The following is a 6729-nucleotide window of genomic DNA, read 5'->3' on the forward strand; positions in this document are numbered from 1 at the left end:
GATATTTTATTTAAAATACTAATTAGTTGTTATAGTTAAAAGGGCTAAAACATATGTCTTGAAATACAATTATCCTCAACTCAATCATTCCCATACACTATCCCGTGTGAACCAAGTTTAATGTCAAATACGATACATCAGAAATTCGGAAATACAGTCTATTCAGGGACGATAATGTACGTCTAGACTGTATTTTTGTTAAGAATAGTTTTTCTCTGAAGTGGAAAGTTTCATCACAAATTAGTCTGTGCGAGAATGTCTTGCATTTCAACGCTGATAAAGTTCTGTTTTGTTAATTATCACCCGCCGAGGTTAAATTGTGCACATCGTTCAACATTCATTTCAATTACAACAACTGGGATAATACTTTCTCAATATAAGAGCGTCAGATTAGTGGATTGATAGGGTGCTTGTTGTTTGTTTTGTTCTTCGAGAAACATTAAACGTTTTTAGAGCGCCATATCAGAGGCTTGATTATGCTTTTGATGTTTGATTTATTCGTATCTTTTTGACAGAGCGTTAACCCATTTGTATGTAAATGTAGACCAATCAATACCTATACGATAAGCATCGCCTAATGTTCAATCATTTAATTGACTAATCCCCGACCTATCCGCAGAAATGGGGGTATGTTGCTATGAGCCTCTATTGAAAACTTAAATGTGCAAAACGAATTCAACACATTATCAATATAATATAGAATTACATATTTGCTGTTCACAAAAATATTGAATGTACACTCATGTCAGGAACTAATCATCTTGGATCCTTAAGAATTTGATGAAAGAATATACATGTTGTTATCACAGAGAAACTTTTACTTTTTGTGCACATTCATATATACTAAACATATACGTTGTACTCAATTTCTGTCGTCATATATCATTAGACACTGATGTTTGTTACTCTTGCGTATTGTGAACGTGCTGACAAACTGCAATGTAATATGATTAAAGACTCTTTAACGCTAAAAATCAACGAACATTTCGTAAAGTATTTCGTAAAATAAAGTTAAATAATTATATATAAGTGTTCCTCATGGCAATTGCCGACATTTCAAAACCAGATGTGGCTTGGTAAATAGATGTTTTTATATACAAAATGCTCGTTTTTATTATTGTTTTGAATACTTAATTCCATTTTAATTTCCGCAACAATATCTATTCTTACGACACATGAACACTAACATGGTACCATTCTAGTGTTCTTGTGTCGTATGAATAGATATAATCGCGGAAATTAAATAGAATTAATTGTGTCACAAATAAATAAAAACGGGCATTTTGTATTTAAAAAAAATTCTATGTAATCATACCACATCTAGCGTTGAAATTGTGGCTATTGCTATAAGGAACACTGATTGTTTAGGTGTTAACTTTATTTTACGAAATACTTTACGAAAGTTTCGTTGATTTTGAGCGTTATAGAGGCTTTAAAATATTAAAGTTTCTGCTTTGCAATGTTTGCTAAAATGTTTGCGTTCATCAAATACTTTATAACATCATGATGGTAAACGTTAAAGTGTCAGTGCGCATCACTTTAAATATTTTTATAGTTTGAACATAGCTAGATCAAAGTATCCTTTTCTTTACTCTCCACATTTTAAAATTCGTGTTTACATATTTTCGACATGAAAATCATTCAACCTCGTGTCAAAGATTCAAATAATAGCGCGAAATATTCTAATAACGTAGGCTCATACTGAAAGTACAGCATGATCTATTCATTTTCATATTAAAATAACAGAGTTTCAAAAGAGGATCTTTTGTATAATGTGAAATTATAATGTTGTTTTCGTTAATGTGTGCTACAAAACGTAGATCATGTATATCAAGTGCAACATGTTTTACAATAAAGTGCAGTCTTTATGTATTTTTTTTTTTAAATCAGAAGGACGCTGGCTCTAGACCCGCTTGGGACAAACTTTGTTCTTTCTTAAATTCTATTATTTGTATCATACTAGTGCTAAATAGTTTGGTGGCATTTAAGCCAATTAGCTACATAATTTAATACATGTCTCATTATATGAATCAGTCCCTTAGAAGATGACAGTGAATTTGTATTCAACAAAGGTCGACCAATCCACGACAAGCTTAACGACCTAGTACAAACAATCATGGACTTATTTTATACCTGCACGGAGCAGTACGTCATTATCATTGTTATATCCGTTGTCTGATGAAAAATACCAAGAATTAACATACCAATATGCAATATAGGGCTGTTCTTCATAATAATACTACATCTTATTGTTTTTATACTAAAATAGTACGTGACACAACTCCAAATGACAAGAAGTGTCCTGTTTGATGTTGTAGTTGATACATCTCAGGCACTTCACATAACAAGTACTAGTGCGTACTTGTGAGAACGCATGCAGAAATGGAACGTTATAACACAAGTCGTTGATTGAAGAACGTCATTCTTAAAATTATTATATACCGTGAAAGATAAAAACGCAGATAACTGTCCAATTTGAACATTCATTCCCGGTCATTTGTTGAGTGGTTTGTTCTTGTCATAGGAATAATCGGAAGAAGACATATCCATTATAAACACCGATTGCAGGATGTTTACTACTTTATTTTATCGACGACATTCATTGGAAAGCATGGCAACAACATCGTTGTTGTTAGTAACTTTAACATGTTGAGGTTTGACGTTATATTGATTGCACCCCTATATAGCTGGGGAAGGGGGATAGGGTCACGGAAACACTACTTTATATAATCGACTGTGAAAATTTAAATATATGATGCACACGATATGTACATACTAGATACTACTGAGGATTAAATAAACACATTTTCAAGTTATTTCAGCTCATCTCTCAAAGCATTGTATGCGTATACGAAAATGTTTAAAAGAAACACGAATTTACTTGTTGACATCGATAAATCCTTGAGTGTGATGTTCGCATCTACGAATCTGTATTTTGACTTCCTTGGCTACCTCTCACGAATCGCAAATTAGATGCGCCGCTGAATCGGAAACACCCAGTAAATATTAAACCCAATTAGTTGCCAATATATCACATATCTCGTTTCAGCGGAGCCTATTTATCACTCTAACAGCCCGCTACTCCCGCCCAACGGTTTGTAAATGCGATATTGATGAATATATATATTTATCATGAAGCATCATAAGTCAATTTTATCTATTGTAACTAGTTTAAGTTAAGTTCAGTTGGCTAGTATCCAAATAATTTATTGATAAGACGAAACGAACTTTGACGTTTTCTGTTCAAAACGTTATTAAGTGGCATTTAAGGATATTGTTATTAATGCAGCTCTTCTTCAAAGTTGCGTTGCTTAAATTGTGCAATTTCTTAAATTGTTTTATTTCAAGGGGATCGTTCTCGTCATACATCAAATACATGCCCCATTTTCGTCATGTTTACAAGTTTACAACGGAAGAATATTGTTTATATAAAGAGCAATTTTCAAATAAAAGTTTTGCATCTCTTTATCAACGAACAATGAGTAATTACGTCACACTATGTTAAGACGTAATCTACAATCGACGAATAATGACACGGTGAATTATTGTATGCCAAATACTTGTATGGCGTAATTCTGATATTGGGTCGTCCCATCGTCTTTGTAGTAGCATTAACAATACGGATTTACTTAAATACTATGGACTAAGCCATTCAAAAACAAACACAATACTATTCAATATCCGTAAACAAATTTATTTTGCAGTCTTTAACTTGTGAGAGAATGCCTACAAATAACGCAAAATGCCAAGGGTTTTAAACGCAAAAGAACGATTACTGAAAGCTTCTATTTAAGCATTCAGCATGTAATATTGAAAAGCGTTTTCGGACGTGCGGTGTGTTTTTTTTTAATCTCGGAATACAACGTTGCAAGATTGTTATTTTTTTTTTTGAGTTAGCCCCTGGAACACGTCTGAACTTAAGAAAAATACAACTCACATTACACAAAATATTTACCTTGTTCCGGGATTGCTTAATATTTTGCGAATGCAGTTTGAACGACATATGTGAAGACGCGCATGCTCAAAACTTGACGAAGTGGTATTCACTTGGTGCAGACAACACATCGAATTATGACTTGCATACATGGCACAGTTTTCACATTTTTCTCACGTCAGGAGAATAATTCTCGTCATACATAAAAAATATGCCATTATGTTTGTTATTTTCGCAAGCTTTCAACGGGAAAAGATTTCACGTTAAACAAATAAAGAGCCAAATCATATTACATCATCAATGAACTATATCAAAGATCCTTCACTAAACATGTTTATTCATAGAGCTTATAGGATACTTTGATGATTTCAGATATGAATTAAAATCACACACTGAAAGCAATACATATTCATTACGAGCGTTTAGGCGATACATAAAAAACTTCACTCGAGACTGATTTATCATTCTAAGATTTTAAGTATTTACATCATACACATGGAATTATTATGATGACAAATATTTCTCTCACAAATACAGTGGAACAAATGGATATAATATATTTTTCATATGCTCTGAAGCTAATTTATTGTTGAATTTGAATAAGAATGTGCTTATGGTTTGAACGGAATATACTTATACAAAAGCGTAGATTATTCAAATTCATTTCGCAATACACCTCTCCAGGACTCCGGGGGTCACTGGTTCGATCCCTGCTGCGGGCTACTTTTTTCTTTTTTAAATTTTATTCTTGCTATTTTACTGGAGCGTTTTAGATCCAAGGTTACCATTTATATACACTAACGCGAAACGATTGAATAATTGGAAGAGTTCTGTTGTTGTCGTTTAATTTTGTGAAACTACAAAGATTGCTTATATAAAGTATAAAATACGTCACTTACATATACTTGGCAGGATGGCCGAGCGGTCTAATTGTTTTTTTTCTCTCCAGGACTCCGGGGGTCACTGGTTCGATCCCTGCTGCGGGCTACTTTTTTCTTTTTTAAATTTTATTCTTGCTATTTTACTGGAGCGTTTTAGATCCAAGGTTACCATTTATCAATAAAAAGCATTTAATGACAAACTTCAAAACATGCGAAAGTCTGTGAAAATGCCCCTTTAAAGGCCATTCTAAGCGGAATCGATTTATGCAATAAAAAAGATATGTCATGTTCAAACCAAAAAAGGAATTGACGCTAATCAAAATCGACTGTTTTTGCAACATTTTTTTGGCCGTTTCTTAGTGGAATGTAACCTTTTTCAGTGCAAGGCTTTACTAAAGTCTCAAAGTTAATCATATTTCAGGGATTCGGTCATGAACACCTATTTATGCCCTACCATTATCTCCGAAAGATAAAACCCGAACAATAGTTTAAGGGAGCGCACCCCTAATGATTTCCCGCGATTTATTTTACGAGCATTGCCGATCTTCAATGATCAGTTATTTCCGAGTGATGCATGTTATTTTTTTCAAACTTCTAATTTTGATATATGTTTACGTAATTCTTTTAGAATACATTATTTTCACAATAACTATTGACTTTGATCCAAATATCATCTGAAAAATAGGATTTCGCGATTTCTTTAAAGATCGACGAGCCTTTTTACCTGTTTTCTTATGTATATCTAATTTAAGCTGGCTTTGTGAAGTTGTCGTGTTCGAGTGGTTAAGGCGATGGACTAGAAAGTTTGTGGGATCTTCGTGCGCAGGTTCGAATCCTGCCGACATCGCATGCTTTTTGCGACGCGTTACATTTCTTTTCTAACGTAATTTGATTTAAAAAGCATATAAGCTATGTTTATTGTTAAATATGTTGAAATTTTTATGCACATCCTTCAATTTTTAAAATTAAAACAACGTTATGGCTAAATTGGGTGATTAACTGCTGAAAATACGAATGATGCATGTTGCATTTTTATTTTTATTTCAAAAAGTAAACGGTAAACCTGCCTTTTTGCTGTATATAGTGTTTCTATAATATTTGTTTGAAATATAACTTAAATGATACTATTTTGAATTTTATGACACTTTGTTTTCAACCGACCCAATTTTTACTTGACTGAAATCACTTACATTTCATGGCGCTCTTCCATAGATAAAGATTTGTAAAAAATAAACGTCTGTAAAAGAATACTTATTTCATCTTGTTTAAACTGTTAACACCTTTACTGCATCTGTACACACCAACTGCATGCCCATATTTGGAAATTTGAATTAATTATGGAACTTTTATATACCCCAGCGGTGAAAATAAACTTGACAACAGCCGAACGTGGAGGCGGTTTTGAAAAAATCGGTATATTTTTTAAAAAAAGCATGGAAAGCCTGCCTACAAATTTGCAGGTAGTTTAGTGAAATGATGCTGATTTAGAAAATAATTAATTAGATTATATTTGGATATGTGCCCATTAGAGGTGCGCTACTTAAGATGTAAAACATGCCTTCGAGTCAACTATGATATTTTTTAGAGAGTACAGCCCTACATGAAACGAGTATTTAGTATATTGTAACCTTTATAAGATAGGCCTTATTGAGAACACGTAAGGTCCTTGCACGATTTCACGTAACAACATTCAAGGAGCTGAATGAATACTTAGTTCCGTGACTTTAATGTTAGTGGCTTTAAAGTCATTCCATCGGCTTTCGAAATATGTCCACTCCTCAGCGGTCCCTGCTGATGTGATTGTAGAGCGTCTTACACGCTCAACCTTACCTAATGTTGATGAGGAAAAGCTGAGAAATGAAGCATGTGTGTAAAAGAATGCAGTTACGATTGCCGCCTCGTAGTCAGGTGTCT

This window comes from Dreissena polymorpha, chromosome 3 (assembly GCF_020536995.1).
Source record: "Dreissena polymorpha isolate Duluth1 chromosome 3, UMN_Dpol_1.0, whole genome shotgun sequence".
Classification (NCBI taxonomy): domain Eukaryota; kingdom Metazoa; phylum Mollusca; class Bivalvia; order Myida; family Dreissenidae; genus Dreissena; species Dreissena polymorpha.